The sequence below is a fragment of the Saccoglossus kowalevskii genome, chromosome 7 (assembly GCF_978046115.1).
Source record: "Saccoglossus kowalevskii chromosome 7, keSacKowa6.1, whole genome shotgun sequence".
NCBI lineage: Eukaryota > Metazoa > Hemichordata > Enteropneusta > Harrimaniidae > Saccoglossus > Saccoglossus kowalevskii.
The window spans coordinates 16,137,158-16,151,410 of NC_140647.1; the positions used below are offsets into that span (position 1 = coordinate 16,137,158).

The window sequence follows — 14,253 nt, forward strand, 5'->3', positions numbered from 1 at the left end:
AATAATAATAATAATAATAATTTCTTGGTGTGGACCACAGAGGTAGTTCATCCGAACTAATCTAGTCTGTGGCCCAATCCTAACCAATATACATTTCTATGCAGGCTATATATACATATATACATATACATATATATATATATATATATATATATATATATATATATATATATATATATATATATATACATATACATATATATATATATATATATATATATATATATATATATATATATATATATATATATATATATATATATATATATATATATATATATATATATACACATATACACACATGCACATACGTACACATACGTGCACACACATACATATATACACATACAAACAAAAAACAAAATCTCCAGAAATAAATAAGTAAAATAATAATAATAAAAAAAAATGAGAGAAAAAAAGAACGAAAAAAAATGGAGCTGTTAATGCGCTACTCTGCACATCATATTATTAGTGGAACAATCGTGGGCAAGTACAAATAAAGTTTAGCTGCAAATAATATTTGTATCATACATATGATAAAGCTAGTATTTAAATATTAAAGTACGGTGTTCAGTATATGTTGTTTTAGGGAACTTTTGAAAGTTATTCTATTAGTAATTTGTTTGATTGGCTCAGGTAGAGAATTCCAATGTTTTACGGCTGTATATTTTAAAGTATGTTGGGAAAGTGAAAGATTCATCCTGGGGACATAGTAGTTATTACCTGACGCAAGTCGTGTTGGATATAAATGAGGTAGAGGGGAGAGATAGTCATTGATAGTATGGGCATAGCGGTTGCTTTTCAGATCATAAATGAACAGACATATCTTAAATTTACACAACTTGTGAATATCAAGTATGCCCAGTTTTTTAAATAGAGGGGCAGTATGTGCATTGTAAACAGCAAAAGAGATAAGCCGTACAACTTTCTTTTGCAAAAGAAGGATAGGCTCTAATAGTGTATGATAGGCGTTTCCCCATACTTCTAAACAATAACTAATATGCGGGAGAATCAGGGAATTGTATAACAAAAGTAAAACTGATTTGGGCACATAATGTCTGATCTGGGAGATAATACCAACTTTGGGGGCAATTATTTTTTTTACTTTTTCAATGTGAGGTTTCCAGTTGAGGTGCTGGTCAATGGACACGCCAAGATAATTGATTGAACAAACGCCCTCTATCTCAAACCCATTTATATCCAAGCTGCCCTCAATGCCCAGGTGTTTATGAGGCGTTTTAATAGTCATGCATTTGGTTTTTTCTACATTGACTGTAAGTTTGTTGGCACTGCACCATTCACAGACTCTTTGAAAATCGTTGTTAGTATGTGCAAGTTTGATTGTGTTACTTTTAATATACTGAAAGAGGTTAGTATCGTCTGCAAATAGGCGAAAGTCAAAAGCATTAGTTGAGTTATTGATATCATTTATGTAAATTAGGAATAAAAGTGAGCCAAGAATCGATCCTTGTGGAACACCACACTTTATTGGTTTATATGTAGCTGCTTTTAAGCCGCAGTCTAGAAGTGTAAGCGTGAGTTGGTGTCCCACTTCTGACAAACGTTTTTACATGATGTGTAATTGATACCACAATATGAGACTCCTTTTCATTATTCATGAGATCCGCCTGCTGCTATTCTTAGACTGATTTGTCATTCGACATGAACTTGTGCAATGATATACTTGTTCACAATTATTCTTATCAGCAAAATACCTGATGATTTGTGTTTATTGTTTCTGATGGTATACAAAATATGTGTCAGGATGGCCGAGTGGTCTAAGGCTCTGCGTTCAGGTCGCAGTCTACATCTGTAGGCGTGGGTTCGAATCACACTTCTGACAATTATTTTGGTATGATGTGAAAATCATACCACAAAGTGGAATCCCATCTGTTTATAACTTTGCCTAGATTGATACCTGATTCGACATGAACTTGTGATAATGATGTAGTTATTGACAAGATATCGTATAGCCTTAACAAAAGTAATGACGGTGGTTTTTCAATTTGGTAGCACAAGAATTAGATGTCAGGCAGGCAGAGCGTTCCATTGGTAAAATACCACCAATTAGTCTATCAGATATTTTGGCCACAAATCGTGAGGTGTTTGCTAGCCAATGTTTAGTTTGTAACGCATTTTATCTTTAATGTGACGAGTGAAGGCGTACATAAATTACATCAGCTGTTAGATTCATGTGTGAAGCTTTGTTTTTGGACAAGTAGCGTTGCCTCTTGGATCTAGGAACCCTCGATTAGACACTTCAAAAATGGCTGCTTTTCTGGGTATATTCATGAAGGCAGTAAGGTTGACAAATCTGTATATTTTGTTTACGTCCATTTTGTAGGAGTTTGAGCTAGAAAACTTGTGATTTCCTGAAACGAATTATATCAAACACATGTGTTTCCAGCAGGCTAAAACAATGTTTTCATCTTTGCAAACGTTTATTTATAGAAACGCATCCAATCGCTAACACTGTCGGCCATGAAGATCTATTAAGTGGTATCAACCTTAAGTCGCTGCTTTTAAGCCGCAGTCTAGAAGTGTAAGCGTGAGTTGGTGTCCCACTTCTGACAAACGTTTTTACATGATGTGTAATTGATACCACAATATGAGACTCCTTTTCATTATTCATGAGATCCGCCTGCTGCTATTCTTAGACTGATTTGTCATTCGACATGAACTTGTGCAATGATATACTTGTTCACAATGATTCTTATCAGCAAAATACCTGATGATTTGTGTTTATTGTTTCTAATGGTATACAAAATATGTGTCAGGATGGCCGAGTGGTCTAAGGCGCTGCGTTCAGGTCGCAGTCTACATCTGTAGGCGTGGGTTCGAATCCCACTTCTGACAATTATTTTGGTATGATGTGAAAATCATACCACAAAGTGGGATCCCACCTGTTTATAGCTTTGCTTAGACTGATACGCGATTCGACATGAACTTGTGATAATGATGTAGTTGTTGACAAGATATCGTATAGCCTTAACAAAAGTAATGACGGTGGTTTTTCTATTTGGTAGCACAAGAATTAGATGTCAGGCAGGCAGAGCGTTCCATTGGTAAAATACCACCAATTAGTCTATCAGATGTTTAGCCAACAAATCGTGAAGTGTTTGTTAGCCAATGTTTAGTTTCTACCGCCTTTTATCTGTAATGTGATGAGTGAAGGCGTACATAAATTACATCAGCTGTTAGATTCATGTGTGAAGCTTTGTTTTTGGACAAGTAGCGTTGCTTCTTGGATCTTGGAAACCCTCGATTAGACACTTCAAAAAAGGCTGCTTTTCTGGGTATATTCATGAAGGCAGTAAGGTTGACAAATCTGTATATTTTGTTTACGTCCATTTTGTAGGAGTTTGAGCTGGAAAACTTGTGATTTCCTGAAACGAATTATATCAAACACATGTGTTTCCAGCAGGCTAAAACAATGTTTTCATCTTTGCAAACGTTTATTTATAGAAACGCATCCAATCGCTAAAACTGTCGGCCATGAAGATCTATTAAGTGGTATCAACCTTAAGTCGCTGCTTTTAAGCCGCAGTCTAGAAGTGTAAGCGTGAGTTGGTGTCCCACTTCTGACAAACCTTTTTGCATGATGTGTAATTGATACCACAATATGAGACTCCTTTTCATTATTCATGAGATCCGCCTGCTGCTATTCTTAGACTGATTTGTCACTCGACTTCAACTTGTGACAATGATATACTTGTTAACAATGATTCTTGTCAGCAAAATACCTGATGATTTGTGTTTATTGTCTCTGATGGTCTAGAAAATATGTGTCAGGATGGCCGAGTGGTCTAAGGCGCTGCGTTCAGGTCGCAGTCTACATCTGTAGGCGTGGGTTTGAATCCCACTTCTGACAATTATTTTGGTATGATGTGAAAATCATACCACAAAGTGGGATCCCACCTGTTTATACCTTTGCTTAGACTGATTTGTGATTCGCCATGAACTGTTGATAATGATGTAGTTATTGACAAGAAATCGTATAACCTTAACAAAAGTAATGACAGTGGTTTTTCTATTTGGTAGCACAAGAATTAGATGTCAGGCAAGCAGAGCGTTCCTTTGGTAAAATACCACCAATTAGTCTATCAGATGTTTAGCCTACAAATCGTGAAGTGTTTGTTAGCCAATGTTTAGTTTCTACCGCCTTTTATCTGTAATGTGATGAGTGAAGGCGTACATAAATTACATCAGCTGTTAGATTCATGTGTGAAGCTTTGTATTTGGACAAGTAGCGTTGCTTCTTGGATCTTGGAAACCCTCGATTAGGCACTTCAAAAATGGCTGTTTTTCCGGGTATATTCATGACGGGATTAAGGTTGACAAATCTGTATATTTTGTTTACATCCATTTTGTAGGAGTTTGAGCTGGAAAACATGTGATTTCCTGAAACGAATTACATCAATCACATGTGTTTCCAGCAGGCTAAAACAATGTTTTCATCTTTGCAAACGTTTATTTATAGAAACGCATCCAATCGCTAACACTGTCGGCCATGAAGATCTATTAAGTGGTATCAACCTTAAGTCGCTGCTTTTAAGCCGCAGTCTAGAAGTGTAAGCGTGAGTTGGTGTCCCACTTCTGACAAAACTTTTTGCATGGTGTGTAATTGATACCACAATATGAGACTCTTTTCATTATTCATGAGGTCCGCCTGCTGCTTTTCTTCGACTGATTTGACATTCGACATGAACTTGTGACAATGATATACTTGTTCACAATGATTCTTATCAGTAAAATACCTGATGATTTGTGTTTATTGTCTTTAATGGTATACAAAATATATGTCGGGATGGCCGAGTGGTCTAAGGCGCTGCGTTCAGGTCGCAGTCTACATCTGTAGGCGTGGGTTCGAATCCCACTTCTGACAATTATTTTGGTATGATGTGAAAATCATACCACAAAATGGGATCCCACCTGTTTATAGCTTTGCTTAGACTGATTTGTGATTCGACATGAACTTGTGATAATGATGTAGTTGTTGACAAGATATCGTATAGCCTTAACAAAAGTAATGACGGTGGTTTTTCTATTTGATAGCACAAGAATTAGATGTCAGGCAGGCAGAGCGTTCCATTGGTAAAATACCACCAATTAGTCTATCAGATATTTTGGCCACAAATCGTGAGGTGTTTGTTAGCCAATGTTTAGTTTGTAACGCATTTTATCTTTAATGTGATGAGTGAAGGTTTACATAAATTACATGAGCTGTTAGATTCATGTGTGAAGCTTTGTTTTTGGACAAGTAGCGTTGCCTCTTGGATCTAGGAACCCTCGATTAGACACTTCAAAAATGGCTGCTTTTCTGGGAATATTCATGAAGCGATTAAGGTTGACAAATCTGTATATTTTGTTTACATCCATTTTGTAGGAGTTTGAGCTGGAAAACTTGTGATTTCCTGAAACGAATTATATCAAACACATGTGTTTCCAGCAGGCTAAAACAATGTTTTCATCTTTGCAAACGTTTATTTATAGAAACGCATCCAATCGCTAACACTGTCGGCCATGAAGATCTATTAAGTGGTATCAACCTTAAGTCGCTGCTTTTAAGCCGCAGTCTAGAAGTGTAAGCGTGAGTTGGTGTCCCACTTCTGACAAACGTTTTTGCATGATGTGTAATTGATACCACAATATGAGACTCCTTTTTATTATTCATGAGATCCGCCTGCTGCTATTCTTAGACTGATTTGCCATTCGACATGAACTTGCGACAATGATATACTTGTTCACAATGATTCTTATCAGTAAAATACCTGATGATTTGTGTTTATTGTCTTTGATGGTATACAAAATATATGTCAGGATGGCCGAGTGGTCTAAGGCGCTGCGTTCAGGTCGCAGTCTACATCTGTAGGCGTGGGTTCGAATCCCACTTCTGACAATTATTTTGGTATGATGTGAAAATCATACCACAAAGTGGGATCCCACCTGTTTATAGCTTTGCTTAGACTGATTTGTGATTCGACATGAACTTGTGATAATAATGTAGTTGTTGACAAGATATCGTATAGCCTTAACAAAAGTAATGACAGTGGTTTTACTATTTGGTAGCACAAGAATTAGATGTCAGGCAAGCAGAGCGTTCCATTTGTAAAATACCACCAATTAGTCTATCAGATGTTTAGCCAACAAATCGTGAGGTGTTTGTTAGCCATTGTTTAGTTTCTACCGCGTTTTATCTGTAATGTGATGAGTGAAGGCGTACATAAATTGCATCAGCTGTTAGATTCATGTGTGAAGCTTTGTTTTTGGAGGAGTAGCGTTGCCTCTTGAATCTAGGAAGCCCTCGATTAGACACTTAAAAAATGGCTGCTTTTCCGGGTATATTCATGAAGGGATTAAGATTGACAAATCTGTATATTTTGTTTACATCCATTTTGTAGGAATTTGAGCTGGAAAACATGTGATTTCCTGAAACGAATTATATCAAACACATGTGTTTCCAGCAGGCTAAAACAATGTTTTCATCATTGCAAACGTTTATTTATAGAAACGCATCCAATCGCTAACACTGTCGGCCTTGAAGATCTATTAAGTGGTATCAACCTTAAGTCGCTGCTTTTAAGCCGCAGTCTAGAAGTGTAAGCGTGAGTTGGTGTCCCACTTCTGACAAACGTTTTTGCATGATGTGTAATTGATACCACAATATGAGACTCCTTTTTATTATTCATGAGATCCGCCTGCTGCTATTCTTAGACTGATTTGTCATTCGACATGAACTTGTGCAATGATATACTTGTTCACAATGATTCTTTTCAGCAAAATACCTGATGATTTGTGTTTATTGTCTTTGATGATATACAGAATATGTGTCAGGATGGCCGAGTGGTCTAAGGCGCTGCGTTCAGGTCGCAGTCTACATCTGTAGGCGTCGGTTCGAATCCCACTTCTGACAATTATTTTAGTATGATGTGAAAATCATACAACAAAGTGGGATCCCACCTGTTTATAGCTTTGCTTAGACTGATACGTGATTCGACATGAACTTGTGATAATGATGTAGTTGTTGACAAGATATCGTATAGCCTTAACAAAAGTAATGACGGTGGTTTTTCTATTTGGTAGCACAAGAATTAGATGTCAGGCAGGCAGAGCGTTCCTTTGGTAAAATACCACCAATTAGTCTATCAGATGTTTAGCCAACAAATCGTGAAGTGTTTGTTAGCCAATGTTTAGTTTCTACCGCCTTTTATCTGTAATGTGATGAGTGAAGGCTTACATAAATTACATCAGCTGTTAGATTCATGTGTGGAGCTTTGTTTTTGGACAAGTAGCGTTGCTTCTTGGATCTTGGAAACCCTCGATTAGACACTTCAAAAATGGCTGTTTTTCCGGGTATATTCATGAAGGGATTAAGGTTGACAAATCTGTATATTTTGTTTACATCCATTTTGTAGGAGTTTGAGCTGGAAAACATGTGATTTCCTGTAACGAATTACATCAATCACATGTGTTTCCAGCAGGCTAAAACAATGTTTTCATCTTTGCAAACGTTTATTTATAGAAACGCATCCAATCGCTAACACTGTCGGCCTTGAAGATCTATTAAGTGGTATCAACCTTAAGTCGCTGCTTTTAAGCCGCAGTCTAGAAGTGTAAGCGTGAGTTGGTGTCCCACTTCTGACAAAACTTTTTGCATGATGTGTAATTGATACCACAATATGAGACTCCTTTTCATTATTCATGAGATCCGCCTGCTGCTATTCTTAGACTGATTTGCCATTCGACATGAACTTGTGCAATGATATACTTGTTCACAATGATTCTTATCAGCAAAATACCTGATGATTTGTGTTTATTGTTTCTGATGGTATACAGAATAGTGTCAGGATGGCCGAGTGGTCTAAGGCGCTGCGTTCAGGTCGCAGTCTACATCTGTAGGCGTGGGTTCGAATCCCACTTCTGACAATTATTTTGGTATGATGTGAAAATCCTACCACAAAGTGGGATCCCACCTGTTTATAGCTTTGCTTAGACTGATACGTGATTCGACATGAACTTGTGATAATGATGTAGTTGTTGACAAGATATCGTATAGCCTTAACAAAAGTAATGACGGTGGTTTTTCTATTTGGTAGCACAAGAATTAGATGTCAGGCAGGCAGAGCGTTCCATTGGTAAAATACCACCAATTAGTCTATCAGATGTTTAGCCAACAAATCGTGAAGTGTTTGTTAGCCAATGTTTAGTTTCTACCGCCTTTTATCTGTAATGTGATGAGTGAAGGCGTACATAAATTACATCAGCTGTTAGATTCATGTGTGTAGCTTTGTTTTTGGACAAGTAGCGTTGCTTCTTGGATCTTGGAAACCCTCGATTAGACACTTCAAAAATGGCTGCATTTCCGGGTATATTCATGAAGGGATTAAGGTTGACAAATCTGTATATTTTGTTTACATCCATTTTGTAGGAGTTTGAGCTGGAAATCATGTGATTTCCTGTAACGAATTACATCAATCACATGTGTTTCCAGCAGGCTAAAACAATGTTTTCATCTTTGCAAACGTTTATTTATAGTAACGCATCCAATCGCTAACACTGTCGGCCTTGAAGATCTATTAAGTGGTATCAACCTTAAGTCGCTGCTTTTAAGCCGCAGTCTAGAAGTGTAAGCGTGAGTTGGTGTCCCACTTCTGACAAACGTTTTTGCATGATGTGTAATTGATACCACAATATGAGACTCCTTTTTATTATTCATGAGATCCGCCTGCTGCTATTCTTAGACTGATTTGTCATTCGACATGAACTTGTGCAATGATATACTTGTTCACATTGATTCTTTTCAGCAAAATACCTGATGATTTGTGTTTATTGTCTTTGATGATATACAGAATATGTGTCAGGATGGCCGAGTGGTCTAAGGCGCTGCGTTCAGGTCGCAGTCTACATCTGTAGGCGTGGGTTCGAATCCCACTTATGACAATTATTTTGGTATGATGTGAAAATCATACCACAAAGTGGGATCCCACCTGTTTATAGCTTTGCTTAGACTGATACGTGATTCGACATGAACTTGTGATAATGATGTAGTTGTGGACAAGATATCGTATAGCCTTAACAAAAGTAATGACGGTGGTTTTTCTATTTGGTAGCACAAGAATTAGATGTCAGGCAGGCAGAGCGTTCCATTGGTAAAATACCACCAATTAGTCTATCAGATGTTTAGCCAACAAATCGTGAAGTGTTTGTTAGCCAATGTTTAGTTTCTACCGCCTTTTATCTGTAATGTGATGAGTGAAGGCTTACATAAATTACATCAGCTGTTAGATTCATGTGTGAAGCTTTGTTTTTGGACAAGTAGCGTTGCTTCTTGGATCTTGGAAACCCTCGATTAGACACTTCAAAAATGGCTGTTTTTCCGGGTATATTCATGAAGGGATTAAGGTTGACAAATCTGTATATTTTGTTTACATCCATTTTGTAGGAGTTTGAGCTGGAAAACATGTGATTTCCTGTAACGAATTACATCAATCACATGCGTTTCCAGCAGGCTAAAACAATGTTTTCATCTTTGCAAACGTTTATTTATAGAAACGCATCCAATCGCTAACACTGTCGGCCTTGAAGATCTATTAAGTGGTATCAACCTTAAGTCGCTGCTTTTAAGCCGCAGTCTAGAAGTGTAAGCGTGAGTTGGTGTCCCACTTCTGACAAAACTTTTTGCATGATGTGTAATTGATACCACAATATGAGACTCCTTTTCATTATTCATGAGATCCGCCTGCTGCTATTCTTAGACTGATTTGCCATTCGACATGAACTTGTGCAATGATATACTTGTTCACAATGATTCTTATCAGCAAAATACCTGATGATTTGTGTTTATTGTTTCTGATGGTATACAGAATATGTGTTAGGCTGGCCGAGTGGTCTAAGGCGCTGCGTTCAGGTCGCACTCTACATCTGTAGGCGTGGGTTCGAATCCCACTTCTGACAATTATTTTGGTATGATGTGAAAATCATACCACAAAGTGGGATCCCACCTGTTTATAGCTTTGCTTAGACTGATACGTGATTCGACATGAACTTGTGATAATGATGTAGTTGTTGACAAGATATCGTATAGCCTTAACAAAAGTAATGACGGTGGTTTTTCTATTTGGTAGCACAAGAATTAGATGTCAGGCAGGCAGAGCGTTCCATTGGTAAAATACCACCAATTAGTCTATCAGATGTTTAGCCAACAAATCGTGAAGTGTTTGTTAGCCAATGTTTAGTTTCTACCGCCTTTTATCTGTAATGTGATGAGTGAAGGCGTACATAAATTACATCAGCTGTTAGATTCATGTGTGTAGCTTTGTTTTTGGACAAGTAGCGTTGCTTCTTGGATCTTGGAAACCCTCGATTAGACACTTCAAAAATGGCTGCTTTTCTGGGTATATTCATGAAGGCAGTAAGGTTGACAAATCTGTATATTTTGTTTACGTCCATTTTGTAGGAGTTTGAGCTGGAAAACTTGTGATTTCCTGAAACGAATTATATCAAACACATGTGTTTCCAGCAGGCTAAAACAATGTTTTCATCTTTGCAAACGTTTATTTATAGAAACGCATCCAATCGCTAACACTGTCGGCCATGAAGATCTATTAAGTGGTATCAACCTTAAGTCGCTGCTTTTAAGCCGCAGTCTAGAAGTGTAAGCGTGAGTTGGTGTCCCACTTCTGACAAAACTTTTTGCATGATGTGTAATTGATACCACAATATGAGACTCCTTTTCATTATTCATGAGATCCGCCTGCTGCTATTCTTAGACTGATTTGCCATTCGAAATGAACTTGTGACAATGATATACTTGTTCACAATGATTCTTATCAGCAAAATACCTGATGATTTGTGTTTATTGTCTTTGATGGTATACAAAATATATGTCAGGATGGCCGAGTGGTCTAAGGCGCTGCGTTCAGGTCGCAGTCTACATCTGTAGGCGTGGGTTCGAATCCCACTTCTGACAATTATTTTGGTATGATGTGAAAATCATACTACAAAGTGGGATCCCACCTGTTTATAGCTTTGCTTAGACTGATTTGTGATTCGACATGAACTTGTGATAATGATGTAGTTGTTGACAAGATATCGTATAGCCTTAACAAAAGTAATGACGGTGGTTTTTCTATTTGATAGCACAAGAATTAGATGTCAGGCAGGCAGAGCGTTCCATTGGTAAAATACCACCAATTAGTCTACCAGATATTTTGGCCACAAATCGTGAGGTGTTTGCTAGCCAATGTTTAGTTTGTAACGCATTTTATCTTTAATGTGATGAGTGAAGGCGTACATAAATTACATAAGCTGTTAGATTCATGTGTGAAGCTTTGTTTTTGGACAAGTAGCGTTGCTTCTTGGATCTTGGAAACCCTCGATTAGACACTTCAAAAATGGCTGCTTTTCCGGGTATATTCATGAAGGCAGTAAGGTTGACAGATCTGTATATTTTGTTTACATCCATTTTTAAGGAGTTTGAGCTGGAAAACATGTGATTTCCTGAAACGAATTATATCAATCACATGTGTTTCCAGCAGGCTAAAACAATGTTTTCAACTTTGCAAACGTTTATTTATAGAAACGCATCCAATCGCTAACACTGTCGGCCATGAAGATCTATTAAGTGGTGTCAACCTTAAGTCGCTGCTTTTAAGCCGCAATCTAGAAGTGTAAGCGTGAGTTGGTGTCCCACTTCTGACAAACCTTTTTGCATGATGTGTAATTGATACCACAATATGAGACTCCTTTTCATTATTCATGAGATCCGCCTGCTGCTATTCTTAGACTGATTTGCCATTCGACATGAACTTGTGACAATGATATACTTGTTCACAATGATTCTTATCAGTAAAATACCTGATGATTTGTGTTTATTGTCTTTGATGGTATACAAAATATATGTCAGGATGGCCGAGTGGTCTAAGGCGCTGCGTTCAGGTCGCAGTCTACATCTGTAGGCGTGGGTTCGAATCCCACTTATGACAATTATTTTGGTATGATGTGAAAATCATACCACAAAGTGGGATCCCACCTGTTTATAGCTTTGCTTAGACTGATACGTGATTCGACATGAACTTGTGATAATGATGTAGTTGTGGACAAGATATCGTATAGCCTTAACAAAAGTAATGACGGTGGTTTTTCTATTTGGTAGCACAAGAATTAGATGTCAGGCAGGCAGAGCGTTCCATTGGTAAAATACCACCAATTAGTCTATCAGATGTTTAGCCAACAAATCGTGAAGTGTTTGTTAGCCAATGTTTAGTTTCTACCGCCTTTTATCTGTAATGTGATGAGTGAAGGCTTACATAAATTACATCAGCTGTTAGATTCATGTGTGAAGCTTTGTTTTTGGACAAGTAGCGTTGCTTCTTGGATCTTGGAAACCCTCGATTAGACACTTCAAAAATGGCTGTTTTTCCGGGTATATTCATGAAGGGATTAAGGTTGACAAATCTGTATATTTTGTTTACATCCATTTTGTAGGAGTTTGAGCTGGAAAACATGTGATTTCCTGTAACGAATTACATCAATCACATGCGTTTCCAGCAGGCTAAAACAATGTTTTCATCTTTGCAAACGTTTATTTATAGAAACGCATCCAATCGCTAACACTGTCGGCCTTGAAGATCTATTAAGTGGTATCAACCTTAAGTCGCTGCTTTTAAGCCGCAGTCTAGAAGTGTAAGCGTGAGTTGGTGTCCCACTTCTGACAAAACTTTTTGCATGATGTGTAATTGATACCACAATATGAGACTCCTTTTCATTATTCATGAGATCCGCCTGCTGCTATTCTTAGACTGATTTGCCATTCGACATGAACTTGTGCAATGATATACTTGTTCACAATGATTCTTATCAGCAAAATACCTGATGATTTGTGTTTATTGTTTCTGATGGTATACAGAATATGTGTTAGGCTGGCCGAGTGGTCTAAGGCGCTGCGTTCAGGTCGCACTCTACATCTGTAGGCGTGGGTTCGAATCCCACTTCTGACAATTATTTTGGTATGATGTGAAAATCATACCACAAAGTGGGATCCCACCTGTTTATAGCTTTGCTTAGACTGATACGTGATTCGACATGAACTTGTGATAATGATGTAGTTGTTGACAAGATATCGTATAGCCTTAACAAAAGTAATGACGGTGGTTTTTCTATTTGGTAGCACAAGAATTAGATGTCAGGCAGGCAGAGCGTTCCATTGGTAAAATACCACCAATTAGTCTATCAGATGTTTAGCCAACAAATCGTGAAGTGTTTGTTAGCCAATGTTTAGTTTCTACCGCCTTTTATCTGTAATGTGATGAGTGAAGGCGTACATAAATTACATCAGCTGTTAGATTCATGTGTGTAGCTTTGTTTTTGGACAAGTAGCGTTGCTTCTTGGATCTTGGAAACCCTCGATTAGACACTTCAAAAATGGCTGCTTTTCTGGGTATATTCATGAAGGCAGTAAGGTTGACAAATCTGTATATTTTGTTTACGTCCATTTTGTAGGAGTTTGAGCTGGAAAACTTGTGATTTCCTGAAACGAATTATATCAAACACATGTGTTTCCAGCAGGCTAAAACAATGTTTTCATCTTTGCAAACGTTTATTTATAGAAACGCATCCAATCGCTAACACTGTCGGCCATGAAGATCTATTAAGTGGTATCAACCTTAAGTCGCTGCTTTTAAGCCGCAGTCTAGAAGTGTAAGCGTGAGTTGGTGTCCCACTTCTGACAAAACTTTTTGCATGATGTGTAATTGATACCACAATATGAGACTCCTTTTCATTATTCATGAGATCCGCCTGCTGCTATTCTTAGACTGATTTGCCATTCGAAATGAACTTGTGACAATGATATACTTGTTCACAATGATTCTTATCAGCAAAATACCTGATGATTTGTGTTTATTGTCTTTGATGGTATACAAAATATATGTCAGGATGGCCGAGTGGTCTAAGGCGCTGCGTTCAGGTCGCAGTCTACATCTGTAGGCGTGGGTTCGAATCCCACTTCTGACAATTATTTTGGTATGATGTGAAAATCATACTACAAAGTGGGATCCCACCTGTTTATAGCTTTGCTTAGACTGATTTGTGATTCGACATGAACTTGTGATAATGATGTAGTTGTTGACAAGATATCGTATAGCCTTAACAAAAGTAATGACGGTGGTTTTTCTATTTGATAGCACAAGAATTAGATGTCAGGCAGGCAGAGCGTTCCATTGGTAAAATACCACCAATTAGTCTACCAGATAT

General features: G+C 37.6%; 11 non-coding genes across 11 annotated transcripts; all 11 read left to right on the plus strand.

Annotated features, from left to right (window-relative positions):
• The first annotated feature begins 1,759 nt into the window (after window positions 1–1,759).
• TRNAL-CAG (transfer RNA leucine (anticodon CAG)) lies at window positions 1,760–1,843 on the plus strand. Its single transcript has one exon. It is a non-coding gene; the product is annotated as a tRNA-Leu (tRNA).
• A 929-nt stretch (window positions 1,844–2,772) lies between these two features.
• TRNAL-CAG (transfer RNA leucine (anticodon CAG)) lies at window positions 2,773–2,856 on the plus strand. The gene has a single exon. It is a non-coding gene; the product is annotated as a tRNA-Leu (tRNA).
• A 931-nt stretch (window positions 2,857–3,787) lies between these two features.
• On the plus strand, window positions 3,788–3,871 carry TRNAL-CAG (transfer RNA leucine (anticodon CAG)). Its single transcript has one exon. It is a non-coding gene; the product is annotated as a tRNA-Leu (tRNA).
• Window positions 3,872–4,801: 930 nt separating this feature from the next.
• Window positions 4,802–4,885, plus strand: TRNAL-CAG (transfer RNA leucine (anticodon CAG)). Its single transcript has one exon. It is a non-coding gene; the product is annotated as a tRNA-Leu (tRNA).
• Window positions 4,886–5,815: 930 nt separating this feature from the next.
• On the plus strand, window positions 5,816–5,899 carry TRNAL-CAG (transfer RNA leucine (anticodon CAG)). Its single transcript has one exon. It is a non-coding gene; the product is annotated as a tRNA-Leu (tRNA).
• A 930-nt stretch (window positions 5,900–6,829) lies between these two features.
• TRNAL-CAG (transfer RNA leucine (anticodon CAG)) lies at window positions 6,830–6,913 on the plus strand. The gene has a single exon. It is a non-coding gene; the product is annotated as a tRNA-Leu (tRNA).
• Window positions 6,914–7,842: 929 nt separating this feature from the next.
• TRNAL-CAG (transfer RNA leucine (anticodon CAG)) lies at window positions 7,843–7,926 on the plus strand. The gene has a single exon. It is a non-coding gene; the product is annotated as a tRNA-Leu (tRNA).
• A 930-nt stretch (window positions 7,927–8,856) lies between these two features.
• On the plus strand, window positions 8,857–8,940 carry TRNAL-CAG (transfer RNA leucine (anticodon CAG)). Its single transcript has one exon. It is a non-coding gene; the product is annotated as a tRNA-Leu (tRNA).
• Window positions 8,941–10,885: 1,945 nt separating this feature from the next.
• Window positions 10,886–10,969, plus strand: TRNAL-CAG (transfer RNA leucine (anticodon CAG)). Its single transcript has one exon. It is a non-coding gene; the product is annotated as a tRNA-Leu (tRNA).
• A 931-nt stretch (window positions 10,970–11,900) lies between these two features.
• Window positions 11,901–11,984, plus strand: TRNAL-CAG (transfer RNA leucine (anticodon CAG)). Its single transcript has one exon. It is a non-coding gene; the product is annotated as a tRNA-Leu (tRNA).
• Window positions 11,985–13,929: 1,945 nt separating this feature from the next.
• TRNAL-CAG (transfer RNA leucine (anticodon CAG)) lies at window positions 13,930–14,013 on the plus strand. The gene has a single exon. It is a non-coding gene; the product is annotated as a tRNA-Leu (tRNA).
• The last annotated feature ends 240 nt before the right edge of the window (window positions 14,014–14,253 follow it).